Source organism: Brachyhypopomus gauderio, chromosome 1, assembly GCF_052324685.1.
Source record: "Brachyhypopomus gauderio isolate BG-103 chromosome 1, BGAUD_0.2, whole genome shotgun sequence".
In the NCBI taxonomy this organism is placed as follows: domain Eukaryota; kingdom Metazoa; phylum Chordata; class Actinopteri; order Gymnotiformes; family Hypopomidae; genus Brachyhypopomus; species Brachyhypopomus gauderio.
In genome coordinates this window covers 48,876,521-48,895,824 of record NC_135211.1, presented here as the reverse complement: position 1 = coordinate 48,895,824, position 19,304 = coordinate 48,876,521, and the positions used below count along the sequence as shown (strand labels likewise).

The 19,304-nt window shown below is 38.4% G+C and overlaps 2 long non-coding RNA genes across 4 annotated transcripts; one reads left to right on the top strand and one right to left on the bottom strand.

Moving 5' to 3' along the window:
• Positions 1 to 7: 7 nt before the first annotated feature.
• On the bottom strand, positions 8 to 12,036 carry LOC143523333 (uncharacterized). 3 transcript variants are annotated; one of them, XR_013133308.1, is made up of 7 exons: positions 12,022 to 12,036; positions 10,613 to 10,638; positions 9,398 to 9,452; positions 1,682 to 7,475; positions 1,422 to 1,537; positions 852 to 943; positions 8 to 229 (listed from the first exon to the last, which is right to left on the bottom strand). It is a non-coding gene; the product is annotated as an uncharacterized LOC143523333 (long non-coding RNA). The 3 variants fall into 3 exon arrangements; XR_013133309.1 differs by lacking the exon at positions 12,022 to 12,036 and having other exon boundaries at positions 1,422 to 1,565; positions 10,613 to 11,963; XR_013133307.1 differs by lacking the exon at positions 12,022 to 12,036 and having other exon boundaries at positions 10,613 to 11,961.
• LOC143523340 (uncharacterized) lies at positions 7,021 to 9,559 on the top strand. The gene is made up of 2 exons (XR_013133314.1): positions 7,021 to 7,152; positions 7,189 to 9,559. It is a non-coding gene; the product is annotated as an uncharacterized LOC143523340 (long non-coding RNA).
• Positions 12,037 to 19,304: the final 7,268 nt, after the last annotated feature.

Below are 19,304 nucleotides of genomic sequence, written 5' to 3'. Positions count from 1 at the left end.
ACCTGACTAGTGTCATATGAAAAACATCTGGGTTTACTATAGAATGTAAATTCAGATAATTCAATATCAATGTTGCAATCATTTGGTTGTAACCAAGTTTCTGTCACACAGATAATGTCAGCTTCCATGTACCTCGTATCATGTCTCAGGTTTTCCACATGGCATGTTAGTCCTTCAACATTGTGCAGAAGAATCTTGTATGACCCACAGGGAGGTGGCAGCTCTGTCACTGGTTCAATAAATAGAGGCATGTTATGTAATGACTGTTCAATGTCTTCTTTTGCATAAATAGCACTCTCTTTGAAATCTTTTATCTTAAGCCCTTCCAAAGATGTTACACGACTCAAGGCCACATATGCTTGTCCTGCTGCAAATATCTTTTTTAGTGACACAACAGCTTTTTCCACAGTAAGACCTTGTACTTTGTGAACAGTGCAAGCCCAAGCTAATTTCAGGGGAAACTGTCGTCGCATTCCACCACTTTTTGTCACTCTTTCTTCTTCAGGGAAAATAGGAGTGGCTTTTTCAAATCCTGGTTTTAAACAAGGATGTTTTGCTCTTAATTTATTTCCTATTCTTTCATTTTCAAATGTGACATATATTTTGGCTGGAAAGTCATCTTCAGAATCAAAACACACTTCAGCAACTGTACCAAATGCACCGTTTACAAGTCCGTCTGCTACATCAATGTTTTTAAGAAGCATAACATGAGCATTTACAGCGATGTGAAGAGATTCTGGTAAAGACGTGTGGGTAGTATGAACATGATGTCCATGCATTTTTTCCAGCCGACCTGTTTTTGCAACCTTTTCAAAGTCCTGTGCATGAATGATAGTAATGTCTGCACATACCTTCTTCAACATGTTTGCATTGTGATCATCCACTTCAGCATTTGTTGCATAAATATACAGAGCAGTACTGTCCAGTTCATCACCTTCACCACCTGTTTCACATAATTTCAACATATTCACATCATGTTCTGACAAATTATCTTGTCTTTTGTGTTTCCTTAAACGACTCAGTAACTGAGCAAACTCCATGTTTTTTTGTCTCATGATTTGTGACAGCTCAACCAATGCAAAGTGGTTCTGCCATAGATTTACACCTTTAGGCTCAGTGTATAGAGACTTTCCTTTCACAGGAGAAAGTTGATAAAAATCTCCAACTGCAATTATAGACACATTTCCAAAAGCAGAATAATCTCCTTGTTGTTTAATTTGTCTCAATCTGCCATGAATATACGATAAGAGTTTGTGATCAACCATTGAGATTTCATCAATAATGACAATTTGTAGATTTCCCAATTTAGCTCTCAGTGAATTTATCTTTTCATCTCCGAGCGGTTGATAAGGCAGCGTTACCTCTGGTGATATAGAGAAACAGTTGTGTATTGTTGCAGCGTCGATGTTAAATGCACTTACACCAGTTGGAGCTGTTATTAACACATGCGTCTCATCTGGATTATCTGACAATCGGGACAGGATGCGACATGATTCGTAGTATATTGCTTTGATTAACATGGATTTTCCAACACCACCTGGACCAGATATAAACACATGAAATGGCTGCGGGTTTTTAGCAAGTGTCTTTTCTAAACACCAATGTCGAATTTTGTAAAATATTTCAGACTGTTGTTCGTTTAGTGAACGAAGCACATACATTGCTTCCTCTTTTCGCATACCTTTCTCTTTTCCTATAGCACAGCGTGGTTCAGCTGGTAATAAATCAGGTATGTCAGCAGCAGAAATATTTTGCTCTGTTTCATCAGTAGGATTTTCTTTTCTGTGAAGACATTCTAAACGTTCACGTTCATTCTCTGGACAGATTTCCGCCCAAGCATCTTCCACTGCACCGTTTCTTTTTAACTGTTCCTCGGCTTCATCTATTGTGTCAGCATCTTTCTCGAAATATGACATATTTAAGTCTACTATTGTTTTGACTGATTGGACTTCTTCATCAGAATATTTGATAAACCCAGTCTTATAAAAATCCTCATAAGTGTTGAAAGTTGGTGGCTTGAGTTGACAATCCAAATAATGAGGCAAAAACAATTGCAAAATACTTTGATAATGCTTCTCTGGATGTTTTGTGGGTGAAAAGCGAGCGTATCGCACAACAGCAGAATCTGTTCGTGTCCGTTTCCTTATGAATCCTAAGCTTTTCTCCAACTTTATGGCATCACGAGCTGAACTTTCAGATTTTGACAATATTCTGTACTCCGATGCAAAACTGGCTAAACACATCTGGGAAAATTCGTCCGTTTTTGGTCTATATCTGTATCTGTCTGTGATGCTGTTCATCCATATGTTTTGATTATCATCATTGTCATATTCAGCTCGCGTTTGTATTACGTGAAGTGGAAGACTCATTCTCACTACGTTATCACCAGTAGGAATAAATTGCACTTTGCGAGAGGCTTCTTTCAGTTTCATGTTAGTAAGTCGGTACACACTTTCCTGAGCTGAAACTTCACGATTGTGTAAAAATACACTTCCGAGTTTCCGTAAAGCATGTTTAGCGTCAAGGTTACCTTGTTCTGTGGCTTCTTTTTGAGTACGTGACAAAAGCAATCCCATCTCTCTCTCAGCTTTGGAAATGTAAGAGATTATATACACAATGCAAGAATATGCATCAACTACAAACTGAATGTCCATATTTGCATTCCAACAACGTATAAGATCTCTGTTGTATTGGTTTACCCATATGTCACCTGGTTTTCTTTTTAGGACAAAAGTAGTTTTTCGAGACACTCTGATGTAAGCAGCTTCAAATATCTCTTGACTTATACCAAGCGAAGCAAATAACTCCTCAGTAGAATCAAAGATAACATCTGTATTCAATAACGCATCTTTTACTTTTTTCATGATAGCCTCTGCTACATCTTTTTCCATTGAAGGCATGTTATTACCTTTGGCTGATTCCACATAATTCTCATCTTTCTCTTTAGCATCTTTTTCAGGATTGTCAGTTTTACGCCTTGTTATAAATGTTCTGCTACTCGGTGGGCGTGGAAAATTAAAACGACAAGTTGTTTTCTTTTTTCTGCATGATTTTGAATGTCTTTTGCTGTGTTGTTGTACACTGGAAACAATGTCATGCATTTCTTTGTCATCCTCCGATGGCATTTCACATGTCACATAGTGATCTACAAATGACACAACTTCATCATCATCATTTTTGTCCACTTGAGGTGCATCCTTGACCCAAAACAAGCAGTGAGTGTGAGGTGAGCCACGCTGTTGAAATTCAACTCTGTAAAAGTAATCAACAATTTCGCCAATCGGTTGTGCTTCAGACATAATCACATCTTTAAGGAAATAGTGGAATCGATGTTCAAACATCCTGGCTGCTGTGACAGGGTTAGTTTTTATTAGAGCACATCTTTCTGACCAGTCTAGATCATCAGTAGAAGTTTCTCTCCCCTCTTGTTTGAGAATAGTTTGCAATAATTCTGGCCAACGCAGATCAGCAGATGAAAATGAGCAAAACCATGTGGGAATACCCAGTTGTCGCACCATTGCAAACAGGTCTTTTTGAACACTTTGCCAGAAAGGGGGTGTACCACGAATAGGTCTTAAGAATTTATACCCTTCATCAAAATTGAAAATGTTCTGCAAGGCTTCTCTGTTAGTCAACATTTCTGATGTAATCACAGGTTTGTTGCGTGTATCATGTCCTTTTCTCAATGCAATAGACACATTTGACACAATCTGATTTAACTCTGACAAATATTGACCATAAAAAATGTAATCCAAGTTCTTTGCAAAACGTCCGTCTGCGTTGAGTATTCTGGTGTTCAAGTATCTGCTCAGTGTGAGTTTCTCTTTTCTGTGGTCATGAAAAGTACCCGTACCATTTGGAAATAGAACTGGAAAACACTTTGCCTCATTTGAATGATCGTTCAAGAGCCTTACAGGATTATTACCTTCTGCAGGTGCCACAGACATTATGCCATCAAAGTGCTGATCCAAAACCTCTTGTGCAATATCAACAGGTTGTAAACAGGTATCCATGAACATACCGTGCTGTTGTCTGTCGTGCAAGGTTTCATCTATATCCACATCTTCAGATTCATTATTCTCATCATTGTTCTCCTCATCAACATGCTGTGTACATGTGTCATCAGGCTCTTGTGTTTCATGTTCAGTTTTATTTAGTGGATTGACCCAGTCATTATTAAATGTCACATCTCTGTAAAAGTCATTATGTTGTTTGAGGTACAATAATGCATCCTTTATTTTTTCTGTATTAACAAATTTGTACTCATAGTGCCCCTTGTAAGTCAATTTCCTCTTTAGTTTTATGCGAATCATCAAATCAACATTTTCTGTTCTTGGTAGCACTTCAGTTACATCTGTAATGTTAGATGGAACACACACAACAGGTCCATGAACACCATTCTGTCCACCTTTTGGTAAAGACACAAGTCTCATGAATGGAATATTCATCCCAATCAGATGTTGTTCAAGTGAGTTTAGATTGTGTAGTTCAGGTGGAATTGGTTCTAGTGCAAGATTGTTCATAACACTTTCTTCTGGCATTTTCCCATTAAGAATCTTTCTGTGACATGTGTAGCAAATCCACAGTGATCCAGCAGGGCCAGTTTGAATGTTACACTTAGGAACACAGGTATGACTACATCGATGTAAGTATGTGTCAGTAATACATCTCTCTGCTATGGAAACAACCTCCTGGGCTTTATTGAGATATGTATCTTTTCTGCATTTGATTACTTGATTCTTGAACAATAGTCGATGGCATACTGAGCACACATATTCAGGACCAGTACTTATTTTCTCTCTGAAGTTTTCAGTCACATAGTTAATATCTTTGTGTTTCCTTTTTTCTGTGTTCTTTCTTTCTTTACTTCTGTTTTTAGTAACGTTAGCATAGCAGATGTCTGTTTTATACCTCTCAATACCAAGTTGTTTCTTAGCTGCTTGATGTTGAGGATCATGATGATAAGCTTCAAAACTCCTCTCCATACTCTTCTTTTTCTTAGCCGTTTGATATTCTGGATCGGTATGATAAGCGTCAAAACTCTGTCTTTTTATAGTCTCTCTGTGATGTTCATTTGAGGAATATTTATTAATACTTAATTGTTTCACATGTTCCCTGTGTTCCATATCCGTCGCATATTTGTTTACACTTGCTTGTTTAACTTTTCCACTGTGTTCCATATCCGTCGCATATTTGTTTACACTTGCTTGTTTAACTTTTCCTCTGTGTTCCATATCCGTCGCATATTTGTTTACACTTGCTTGTTTAACTTTTCCACTGTGTTCCATATCCGTCGCATATTTGTTTACACTTGCTTGTTTAACTTTTCCTCTGTGTTCCATATCCGTCGCATATTTGTTTATGCTTAACTGTTTATTCCGTTCTTTATGTTGCGAATTCGTTGCGTATTCAACACTGCTACGTGTTTTGACACTATCTCTGTATATTTCATTTTCACGGTATCGTTTCAGTGTTCTCTGAATCTTTTCCTCCTGGCTTGTTCCATATTTGATTCTCCGTTTCTCAAGTTCAGAGCGACTGGACTTTGTTTCTGATTTTCTGCTGTCACATCTCTTTAAACCTAGTGCGGCACAGGTCTGTCCATCAGGAACTTTAACACACGTCACTACTTCATAATGAGACTCGCTACAATGTTTGAGGTATATTCCCGCATCTTGGTCGCAACTATTGCACGATGAATATTTTAGCCACGTATTTCTAGTGAATGTAAATATATTGGTAAAAAAAAGATCGGCTGCAGCTTGTATTTCAACTTCAGTAGCCCAGGTTCCCACGTATTTCATTCGGGAAGTAGCAAGATAATTTGCAACAGATGAAAACCCTTGTCGAAGACAGTTAATGTACTTAGATTCGTTTCTCTCCATTTGTGTAGTTACAGCACGTCGTATTTTTCTGTGTTCTTTCTCACTTCCGCTAATTGCAAATGCCAGTGATCTGAATAAACAGTTACCGTCACCAATGATAGTTTTTGTTTCACAAGGATCACCCATCGGTACTGGTATGATTTGGTCGCTACGAGCATGTTCGATGTACACAACGTTTTGCCTTAAACATAATGTCTTCTGCTGTTTCACTGTCAATGGACAAAACTGAAAGTATTCACGTTGTGTGTCGCCAATCAGCACGTCACTGTCATTTCTCACAGATACATCGGTAAGGTTGTTTACATGCTTCATTCGTTTACCAACATGCAGTTCGGGTACCGTTTTCACCTCGGAATCATTGTCAGCTGCTTTGCGTTTACTTTGCACGTTTGCTTTGCTGCAGGGTTGTGAACGGTCAAATGCGTCACCTTTTTTAGTTTCATTTTCATTTGTGTTACGATTTCGTTTTAGCACACTGCTGTAGAGCTCTCGGTGTGTAGTGACAGACAAACCACCTTGTGTTTTCTCTTCCGCTGTGCTTCTGCCAGTTATGTTCACAACAACGCCAGTAACTTCAAATTGTGCTCCTTCAGCTTTCAGTGAAAGACCAAGTATCATAACGTGGTTAAGTAATGATTCCATGTCAGCATAAAAAGCAGCCAAACTCTTGCCTGAATCAATACGTGCACCGTTTTCGCTTCGTGAATGAGAGTCAATCAGCACATACCAGGAGTCTTGTTTAATGATAGCACATGTATTCTCTTTAACAGTAAACAAACATGCTTCACATTGCATAAACACTCTTCGGATTGCCTCATCATGTGACATAAGAACGTTTTGTAACGGTCCATATTCAGTGACGCCAAACTTCCCAGTAAACATTTCATCATGAAAATTTATTGAAAAGTCATATCCACACACAGTGTATTCTGTAGGTACATCTGTAACATATAAATAGCCCAATGGATCATGAATTTTGCCGGCATCTCTTATATTGCTGTAGAATCTGTCACCATTCAGCAGAACATCATCAAGGTCTCTGATTGTCCAAGAAAGCACATTTTTTACTTTGTTAGTCATGATGGCAGTAATACTATTTGCAACACATTGTTTGTTACTGTTTATGCCAAACTTTGGATGAGCTTGATGAAAAGAACCTCTGAGCATATCCACATGTACACATTCATCAGAATCAGTTTTGCAGCTTGTATCTGGTAAGGTATTTGGCAAGTATTTGGCAATTGTATTTGGCAAGGTATTTGGCAAGGTATTTGGCAAGGTATTTGGCAAGGTATTTGGCAAGGTATTTGGCAGGTATTTGGCAGCTTGAGTTTGTAAATTGCTTTGAGGAGTGCTCTTCAGGAGCACTCCCGTGTCAGTCAGACCTTTTTTGTCAAGGGATGAAGGCATAACCCCGTCAGTCAGAGACGAGATCTGGTCTGCAGGACAGCTGTGGCTCACAGGAACAGTCTCAGTCAGGACCTTTTTGTCAGGGGAAAAAGCCAGAACCCCGTCAGTCTGAGCCACAAGCCGCTCCGTAATCCTCCTCCTGGCTGCAGCCGACCTCAGCGAAGCTTTCGTGCGAGGCATCTGAAAATACAAACACACAACCAGTCAAAACCTATGATGTCTATCCCAACACGACATACTAATCAATCAATATTACTTAATACAAACAGCACATATCAAATCATAAAAAGAAAAAAGGTAAAAAAAAATCAGAACAGACATTGTATTCGTGACAGGTGTATTCATGACTAATTTCTTACTTGCATACATTGTTACAGTATTGCATATAGAAATTACTGTGAAGTAAATGCCTTCCTAACACCATGTTATACAAACTAAGCATTACTTTATAATCAAGGGACTTGATTCAAGGGACCATTTCCACTAATGTACATTTTTCAGAATACAATGAGCAAAACCACGCTTTACTGCTCATTTAAAAGCTGTATAGCTTTAAAACAAATAACCACATCAGAATACTTGATCAGACAAGCTTAAGTTGCAAATATGTACATCACTAAACACTTTCAGCTCAACAGTTTAAAAATGTATTGTGTGTGTGAGATGTGTTCAGCAGGCTTTGCTTCAACAGGACATTCTTGCTTCTTCCTTGGAACGCCAACATTCATTCTTCATCTGATTCAGGAGCTTGATGTCAGCAGCACCTGTGTAACAGCTGTTTCATATACTCTACTTGTGCTAAGCACTGATCACTTAGTGTATATATAAATAAACAATTTAACACATTAAATGTCTTTGTTCCAATAGCGTAGTTAATCTAACAGACAAGTTAAACAAAAACATTCCATTTGGTTCCACTTTAGCAATTAAAACATATTACCACATAATGCATTGTGAAACAGAATATGTATTATGAAAATGTTGCTGGGTGTTATCGTGCCCATGCTAACTTCTAAGCATTAATTTCAATAGTAGTTAAATTAATAATACATTGTTCAGCTCATCATTTGTGCACTTACTCAACTGGACACTAAACTCAACCATGTTTACTCACTATATAATAATTTTGTATACCACCACTCAACACTAAATCAACTTCACAGCTAAAATGCATGTGTGTGTCATCTTCATACAGCAGGCATTGCTCCAAGATTAATCTTGTGTGTGTGGCACATCATCTAGCAGGCGTTGAGTGGCATCCTCAACCAGCAGGCGTTGAGTGGCATCCTCAACCAGCAGGCGTTGAGTGGCATCCTCAACCAGCAGGCGTTGAGTGGCATCCTCAACCAGCAGGCGTTGAGTGGCATCCTCAACCAGCAGGCGTTGAGTGGCATCCTCAACCAGCAGGCGTTGAGTGGCATCCTCAACCAGCAGGCGTTGTGTGTGTGTGTGTTATTCTTGTGTCTTAATTGTCACACCAACAGCACATTTCACATCTTTCAAAGTTGATCAGTATCATGTAATCAGCAGCACATGTGATACCTGTTGCACATACTCACAAGTGTATTACCATTTGATGGGCTATTTTATAGCATGCATTAAATATTTCTAGTGCAAATACTACACATTCACTGCATTAATGTAATTACTGCTGCATAATCTTTAAACTATTGGACAGAATATTCATGAGCCAATTAAACTGTGAGAATGCATCAAATTGTCCTCAACACAGAATACAATGAAGACTACTTCAAGACATCCGCTACACTGCAGTTTACTCTGTTCCAAATAGGAGTATAAATTTAGTCTAGGCAATAAGCAGGTTAACTTACTGTACCTAATCAAGTTTCAAACATCAAAGCACAATTAAGACAGGGTACACATTGAACAGGACTTTGAGAAGTTGGAGCTGCAGTTTCTGAGTTCTCTTCTATACATTTTACATTATTGCTTCCAAGTGTTTACATATCACTACAGATACTCATCATAAATGAACAATTATTCTGCAACACATCAACTACTCTCACCATTCATTGTGTGCACCGTTTTATAAAGGTATACCAGTTCAACCACTGTTCATACACGATACACTTCAAACGTACCTTTAATGTGTTCCAGCACAATTCTCCTTCACCACAATTCTCCTTCACCAACAAGCTATTCATACAAAATAGACAAAACACATTTGTAACAGTTAGTAAACATTAAGGGGTTAAAAAATTCATATGTATAATTTTAAAAAGCTGCTATAACGACATGAATCATCAATTGGACAAACACTTAGAATCTTTCTATTCTACTTAAGGCTACAGTTATACAGCATTACTAAAGCCCCATACTTATCAAGTTATTTGGCTAGTGTATATAAGTATGGTATGGAAGTTTATCTATGTTAATTTTAAAATGAAAATGTGAAAATAATTAAAATATTAGTCCATTCTAACTTCTAAGCATCAATTTCAACACAGGTTGTTAAATTAATAATACTATATAATAATTTTGTATACACCACTCAACACAAAATCAACTCCACAGCTAAAATGCATGTGTGTGTGTGGCATCTTCATCCAGCAGGCGTTGTGTGTGGCATCTTCATCAAGCAGGCGTTGCTCCAAGATTATCGCGTGTGTGTGGCATCTTCAACCAGCAGGCGTTGTGTGTGTGTTATTATTCTTGTGTCTTAATTGTCACACCAACAGCACATTTCACATCTTTCAAAGTTGATCAGTATCATGTAATCAGCAGCACATGTGATACCTGTTGCACATACTCACAAGTGTATTACCATTTGATGGGCTATTTTATAGCATGCATTAAATATTTCTAGCGCAAATACTACACATTCACTGCATTCATGTAATTACTGCTGCATAATCTTTAAACTATTGGACAGAATATTCATGAGCCAATTAAACTGTGAGAATGCATCAAATTGTCCTCAACACAGAATACAATGAAGACTACTTCAAGACATCCGCTACACTGCAGTTTACTCTGTTCCAAATAGGAGTATAAATTTAGTCTAGGCAATAAGCAGGTTAACTTACTGTACCTAATCAAGTTTCAAACATCAAAGCACAATTAAGACAGGGTACACATTGAACAGGACTTTGAGAAGTTGGAGCTGCAGTTTCTGAGTTCTCTTCTATACATTTTACATTATTGCTTCCAAGTGTTTACATATCACTACAGATACTCATCATAAATGAACAATTATTCTGCAGCACATCAACTACTCTCACCATTCATTGTGTGCACCGTTTTATAAAAGTATACCAGTTCAACCACTGCTCATACACGATACACTTCAAACATACCTTTAATGTGTTCCAGCAGAATTCTCCTTCACCAACAGGCAATTCATAGAAAATAGACAGAACACATTTGTAACAGTTAGTAAACATTAATGGGTTAAAATAATTCATATGTATAATTTTAAAAAGCTGCTATAACGACATGAATCATTAATTGGACACTTAGAATCTTTCTATTCTACTTAAGGCTACAGTTATACAGCGTCACTAAAGCACCATACTTATCAAGTTTTTGGGCTAGTGTATATAAGTATGGAAGCTTTTCTGTGTCAATATTAAAATGAAAATGTAGCCTAACACGCATGTTCCACACATACAAGCAACTTTGAGCTCAAAATTCAAATGCAATAACTCCATTTACATTTGCAATGTGATAGACGTCTATTCATATTTCACATACATTTTGGTGCTGACAAACCACCGACACAAAAAAACATTCACATTCAGACTAGTATAAAAAGCACAAATTGCCTCTGCAAGCACGTACATTTTTATACACAACGTAAAAAATTATATACATAACATACTCATAGTCCATTATTTTGACTAAAAAAATTAAAACCTGTGCGTGACCAGGTTTTCCAACGAGCACAAAACATGCATAGCAACACTCGACCCAGCAGACGCTTCATTTACCCAAATACACCATTATCTGGGCTACATTAAACCATATACACGAATCGCCCGATTGTACAGTTATAAATCAGTACGTGTAAGTGCTACTACTTCACTACATCTACAACCACGCCTACTCAGCCAGCGCCCTCGTGGTCAGCTGCACTGGGCGCCGCCATTACAGGCACAAGACCCACACGCCATCTTAGAGCAACTACAAAACCGCTCTTACTCATACATATACAAATCATGTATACTTGCTCATACATGTACACTGCAAATATATGTAACATCAAATAACTCGTTTTCATGAAAGAACTAGGCAATATAAATGAAAACTGATGGCACTCTGGACAACTACAACAGCACAAAAACGTTCCGCTAGCATACGCACGGAACATGCTAGCGTTGTACTAGCGAACGCACTAACCACGTTATAACATACTTTAATCCTTTATTTAGCTCATTTGCCATCTCATACACTAAAACGTCCATCTAAACACAATTAACCAAACAATCTAGAGCAAAAATCCGACGTCAAAAACAACACATTTCTGACATTTGTCTAATCGGACTAGCATGCTAAGCGCAAACAGCATGATAGCATTGAACTAGCACACGCGCTAATTACATTATAACATACTTTTATTCTTAATTTATCTCATTATCTCCCTCACTAAACTTTACGTCCACACAAGTAACTTTATCACAAACAAGAACATTAACCCAGCATATTAAAAAACAGCACATTTTAGACAATTGTCTTACACTACTTAAGAGACCAAAGCACATCTTACCTCAACAAGAGCAGAATGCACGAAAGAACCTGATCGCACGTGCGAGGGAACATTCTGGGGCGGGGCCATCGACCAGAACAGGATACACGGGCAGCAGACACCCTTCAACAACCACAATGACTTTAAGTCCACATTAGTCAGTCTTTTAAAGCCATCACATTTGTTGTGATCCTAATATTTATGATTCTGAAAATCAAATAATTAGAAGTAAATGTCTTGTGTGGTTTTCATGTCCCATGGCCTCAAAAACGCACACACACAGCCCTGTAAGTAAACATGCACTCACTTTCTTTATTATACTTGGCTACCACAAGAACACCATGACAAACCAAAATAAGTATTTGTCAGCATGTTGATAAATTCTGTTTTTTTTTTATTATTATTTAGTCATGTTTTTTACTGCCTCATAGGCCTATTGTCTAGACTTCTCATTAAGAAATCCACTTCAAGCATTCTAATCAAAACGTATCACATATAGCATAAACACTCACAGATCTACCTACAGTACTCACTACACATGGTCTTTTCTCCCTCTTATCTCTCTCTGTATTACACACTCCACCATATTATGTCAGACATGCTCACTGTGACAACTAACACTGCCCATTATACACACACAGACACACATTCACATACAGCCCTTACTCATGAACACTTTCACATAATCACAACAAACCTATCTCTCTCTCTCTCTCTCTCTCTCTCTCTCTCTCTCTATCTCTCTCTCTCTCTCTCTCTCTCTCTCTCTCTCTCTCTCTCTTATTATACATGCACACACATGCACTGGCCTACCTATTGGTTTCATATACACATTGCTTCACCCATACCTACCCAGTGATTACATACATGCTTACGCATCTCAGTCATAGGTTCAGCACATACACTACATACACCATCATCAGACATGTGAGTTGTCTGTGACAACTGACACTCCTAAAACCTCTTCATGACATATATATTTCATATTGCAACTGCCCCATAACTACACTGCCCTAGCCATTCTTATCCATACTTCAGGGACTAACAATCACATGCACAAACTAACATTTAGTTTGTTTTTGATAACACTCACACACTCTCTCTATCACACACACACATACACAAACAAATACAGCTCTAGCTCATGAATGCTTTCATGTACTCACACCAAACGTCACAGGCACACTCCTGTCTTGTCAGACATGTGAGTTCACTGTGACAACTGACACTGCCCATTATACACACACTCACTGCTGTGTAGTGAAAGTCTAAACAGCGAATGCCAGGGTGAGTCTGACTCCTCAGCCCACAGCTCTGCCCAGTTTTGGGGAGGGCTTGATTTCAGAGCTCAACTAGGTGAGGAAAAGCAATATGTAGCCTTTCCCTTTTACTCTTCCATCTAGAGGTTGCTGAGCACTTAACCACTTAACGCACGCACACACACACACACACACACGTGCAGTCAAAGGCCAAGTGGTTTATATATGCAAACTGAGTGAAAGTCACAATGTACACGAGTAGATGATTGGCAAATATTTTTATTAAAGATGAAATGATGAGTGATGGGTTTGTTTTGGTTTACAAAGATAAACAACTGACAATCAATAAGAGCTGTGTGAAGGATATATACAGCATGTTAAACAATGTAGTCCTACAAGAAATAACTAATAATTATGATTACGACAAGCATAGTCATCTACTTAGTTGTCATTCCTGAGAAGTCGTAGGCACTATGATAGTGCTTCTGTATGTGGTATGAGAAGACGACTAAACACCAGTAGCCAATCTGTGCAACAAATGTCATGGTAGAGGTGCAAATGTGCATAACAAGTGGCCCATTAATTGCAGTATTTTTCAAGCATTGTGTGAGTCCTGTAGTGCTTCATAGTGTCTTACGATGAAAGAAAGTCCACGTGAATGCAGAAATCATCAGTGCACTGGAGTGTACAGATTTCTCAAGCTGTTCATATTTCAATTCACATCCAACTCACATAGTATGTTAAGGCATAATATTGCCCATTATACGCAAACACAAACACACACATTCACATATACAGCCCTAATTCATGAACACTCTCAATCACACCAAGCCTATCTCTCTCAGTCTATTACACATGCACACACACATGTACTGGCCTACCTATGGGTTTCAAATACACATTGCCCTAGCCATACCTACCCAGTGACGACACAAACACACACGTGCACAAGCACAGGCACACACATGCTTACTCAAGTGTTTGCATCTCAGTCACAGGTTCAGCAGGGAGTGACACAGAGCCACAGTCTCCCACACACGCTGCCACTCACACAAACATCCCCCCGTCAACCACCACACAATACGTGGGAAACATATTGTAATTGCTGAAATTTTTCTTATTATTAGGGTTCACACACATAGTGTGGGAAACCTATTGTAATTGTTAGGTTGTTTCTTCTTCTTTTGGTCCATATCTCCCACACTGTAGGTCCTAGAAATAAAATTCCACTTCAGTTGCATTCCTTGGCTCAAGCCAAACGAAAAAGCCTCAAGAACCGCCCACTTAGATTTTTTGCTAATTTGCATAATAAGCAAAACTACTTTTTTATACGATTTTGGTGTCAAAATATTCACAAGAATCTCATTATCAAACATTTCGACATTTCCATACAGTCTGGTTGTCACATGTCAATCAATAGCTCAGAGGAGTGGCCAAATTTACTTAAGAAGCTGTATCTCAGCAACGCTTTGACCAATCTTCATGAAAATTTATCAGTTGTTAGGGCAAATGACTCAGAGGTAACAGGTCAAAGCTGGCCACGATTGTCCAATAGGGGGCGCTATAACATGGGAAAAACTGTTTCTCAGAAACCATTAGTCACATCAAGCCAAAACTTTACAGGCATCATCAGGGGCCCAAGTGATATCAAGACACACAATGATGACATCATCACTCAAAAAACCATTTATAGCCTGAGGTCTTTGTGAGGTATACCAAGTTTGGTTCAAACTGTCGGGGGCGCTACAGTACCCAAAAACCTATAAAATCATAAAAACGCATGCTGCAATCTTGTTATGCATAATACAGACAAGTAATTGGCCTTGTATGATTCAGCTCAATGAGATCTATAACATTGCAATTACATCTCATAACAAAAAGTGCACTGCCTGACCAGAAATGAACCTTTTAATTCACCAAAATGTCATTGCATTACTGAGATTAATGAGTTATCAGTATGATAGTACTTGGGCTCCATCTAGTGGCCAAACACCGAAACTGACTGAAAACTATTGCTCACATGAAACACCACACAAACACACACAAAGCTGATCTCAGCATGTGATTTAGTTCTGTGATCTGAATCATTTTGCCAATACACATTATTTTGATCCTTTTGGGCCTTTAGTGCCTCAACTGAATCTTTTTTTTTTACATAAAGTACACTGCCTGACCAGAAATGAACCTTTTAAGTCACCAAAATGTCCTATTTCATTAATGAGATTAATGAGATATCAGTATGGTAGTACTTGGGTCCCATCTAGTGGCCAAACACCAGAACAGACTGAAAACTATTGCTCACATGAAACACCACACAAACACACACAAAGCTGATCTCAGCATGTGATTTAGTTCTGTGATCTGAATAATTTTGCCAATACACATTATTTTGATCCTTTTGGGCCTTTAGTGCCTCAACTGAACCTTTTTTTGCACATTGATTTATTTGTGCATTTTTTCCATTCAAACAGCTTCTTTTCACATTTTGGGGTCTAAAGGACCTTTTGGGCCTCTGCCTATTGAGGCCAAGAAGCCTATTCGTGTGTGAACCCGCCAATTGCCGCTTGCGGCTATATTTAGGGTTCACACACACAGTGTGGGAAACCTATTGTTATTGTCGGGTTTTTTCTTTCTTTCTTTCTTATTAGGGTTCACACACACAGTGTGGGAAACCTATTGTTATTGTCGGGTTTTTTCTTTCTTTCTTTCTTATTATTATTATTTTTCTACTGATAAAACGCATACTGCAGCCTAGACCGTAAGGCCCAGGGAGACCAAACTTGGCAGGATGGTGTAGTCTCTTTGCGAGACCGTGCTAAAGCACAGAGACCCACATTGGCCTGATGGTGGCGCTATAGCGCACCATTTTGCGTTTTGGTCCATATCTCCCAAACCGTAGGGCCTAGAAACAAAATTCCACTTCTGATGGATTCCTTGGCTCAAGCCAAACAAAAAAGCCTCAAGAACCATTAAGCTCCGCCTACTTAGATTTTTTGCTAATTTGCATAATATGCAAAACCTACTTTTTTATACTAGTCCCTGGTTTTTTATCGGATCACCACAACCTTGGTGTCAAAATATTCAGGAGAATCTCATTATCAAAGTTGCTTAAAAACATTTTGAGATTTGCATATAGTCTGGCTGTCACATGTCAATCAATAGCTCCAAGGCGTGGCCAAATTTACTTAAACAGCCATATCTCAGCAACGCTTTGACCGATCTTCATAAAATTTTAACAGTTGTTAGGGCACATGACTCTGAGGTCACAGGTCAAAGCTGGCCACGATTGTCCAATAGGGGGCGCTATAACATGGGAAAAACTGTTTCTCAGAAACCATTAGTCACATCAAGCCAAAACTTTACAGGCATCATCAGGGGCCCAAGTGATATCAAGACACACAATGATGACATCATAACTCAAAAAACATGGCCGCCATGAGCCAATTAATTTTTATTTGAAATAATTGGCCATTTGACAGACTTACCATTGGCCAAACAACATGAAACCTCACCACTTTGCACATCTCAGGACTTCGTGTCATGCTGTGCAGTTTTGAAACTATTGGCCACTAGGTGGCGCTATTTGTGAAAATCATGCATAACTCCTCCAAATTTTCACTTAGGAACATGCAACTTGTTTCATTTTATTCCTTGCAGTAGACCTGACAACTTTGCAATTACAAGTCCTATTAAAAAATGCATACTTTTGTCACATTCATCAATTGTTTGAAAATAGCTATTTACAAACTAGTCATAGGAATTTGATCCAATTATGGAAAAATTGCTATGAGCATAATCAGTAGACTCTGATGATAAAAAGTGATTAAAAAAATGTTGGATTTTTATTTTTCTGATTGGTCCATTTTCCCATTATATCATTGTGGCCATGCCATATATGACCTATATTGCTATAACTCATAAAGCATGTATGCAATCAACTCCCAATTTGAAAGGCTTTTATATCCTGAAGTCCTTGTGAGGTCTGCCAAGTTTGGTTCAAATTGGCCTGTCGGGGGCGCTACAGTACCCAAAAACCTAAGAAAACATATAAACTCATGCTGCAATCTTGTTATGCAGAATACAGACAAGTAATTGGTCTTGTATGATCCAGATCAATAAGTTCTATAACATTGCAATTGCATCTTATAACAAAAAGTGCACTGCCTGACCAGAAATGAACCTTTTAATTCACCAAAATGTCATATTGCATTACTGAGATTAATGAGATATCAGTATGGTAGTACTTGGGCTCCATCTAGTGGCCAAACATCGGAACGGACTGAAAACTATTGCTCACATGAAACACCACACAAACACACACACAAAGCTGATCTCAGCATGTGATTTAGTTCTGTGATCTGACTCAATTTCCCAATACACATTATTTTGATCCTTTTGGGCCTTTAGTGCCCCAATTGAACCTTTTTTTGCACATTGATTTATTTGTGCATTTTTTCCACTCAAACAGCTTCTTTTGGGTCTAAAGGACCTATTGGGTCTATTGCCTATTGAAGCCAAGTGGCCTATTCGTGTGTGAACCCGCCAATTGCCGCTTGCGGCTATATTTATTATTATTATTTTTCTCCGCATAAAACGCATACTGCAGCCTAGACCGTAAGGCCCAGAGACACCAAACTTGGCAGAATGGTGTAGTCTCTTTGCGAGACCGTGCCAAAGCACAGAGACCCACATTGGCCTGATGGTGGCGCTATAGCGCACCATTTTGCGTTTTGGTCCATATCTCCTAAACCGTATGGCCTAGCAACAAAATTCCACTTCAGGTGCATTCCTTGGCTTCAGCCAAACAAAAAAGCCTCAAGAACCATTAAGCTCCGCCTACTTAGATTTTTTGCTAATTTGCATAATATGCAAAACCTACTTTTTTGTACTAGTCCCTGGTTTTTCATCGGATCACCACAACCTTGGTGTCAAAATATTCAGGAGAATCTCATTATCAACGTTGCTTAAAAACATTTTGAGATTTGCATACAGTCTGGTTGTCACATGTCAATCAATAGCTCCAAGGCGTGGCCAAATTTACTTAAACAGCCATATCTCAGCAACGCTTTGACCGATCTTCATAAAATTTTAACAGTTGTTAGGGCACATGACTCCGAGGTCATAGGTCAAAGCTGGCCACGATTGTCCAATAGGGGGCGCTATAACATGGGAAAAACTGTATCTCAGAAACCATTAGTCACATCAAGCCAAAACTTTACAGGCATCATCAGGGGCCCAAATGATATCAAGACACACAATGATGACCTCATCACTCAAAAAACATGGCCGCCATGAGCCAATTAATTTTTATTTGAATTAATTGGCCATTTGACAGACTTACCATTGGACAAACAACATGAAACCTCACCACTGTGCATATCTCAGGACTTTGTGTCATGCTGTGCAGTTTTGAAACATTTGGCCACTAGGTGGCGCTATTTGTGAAAATCATGCATAACTCCTCCAAATTTTCACTTAGGAACATGCAACTTGTTTCTTTTTATTCCTTGCAGTAGACCTGACAACTTTGCAATTACAAGTCCTGTTAAAAAATGCATACTTTTGTCACATTCATCAATTGTTTGAAAATAGCTAATTATAAACTAGCCATAGGAATTTGATCCAATTATGGAAAAATTGCTATGAGCATAATCAGTAGACTCTGTAGGTAAAAACTGATTTAAAAAATTTTGGATTTTTATTTTTCTGATTGGTCCATTTTCCCATTATATCATTGTGGCCATGCCATAAATGACCTTTATTGCTATAACTTATAAACCATGTAAGTGATCAACTCCCAATTTGAAAGGCTTTTATATCCTGAAGTCCTTGTGAGGTAGGCCAAGTTTGGTTCAAATTGGCCTGTCGGGGGCGCTACAGTACCCAAAAACCTAAGAAAACATAAAAACTCATGCTGCAATCTTGTTATGCAGAATACAGACAAGTTATTGGTCTTGTATGATCCAGATCAATAAGTTCTATAACATTGCAATTGCATCTTATAACAAAAAGTGCACTGCCTGACCAGAAATGAACCTTTTAATT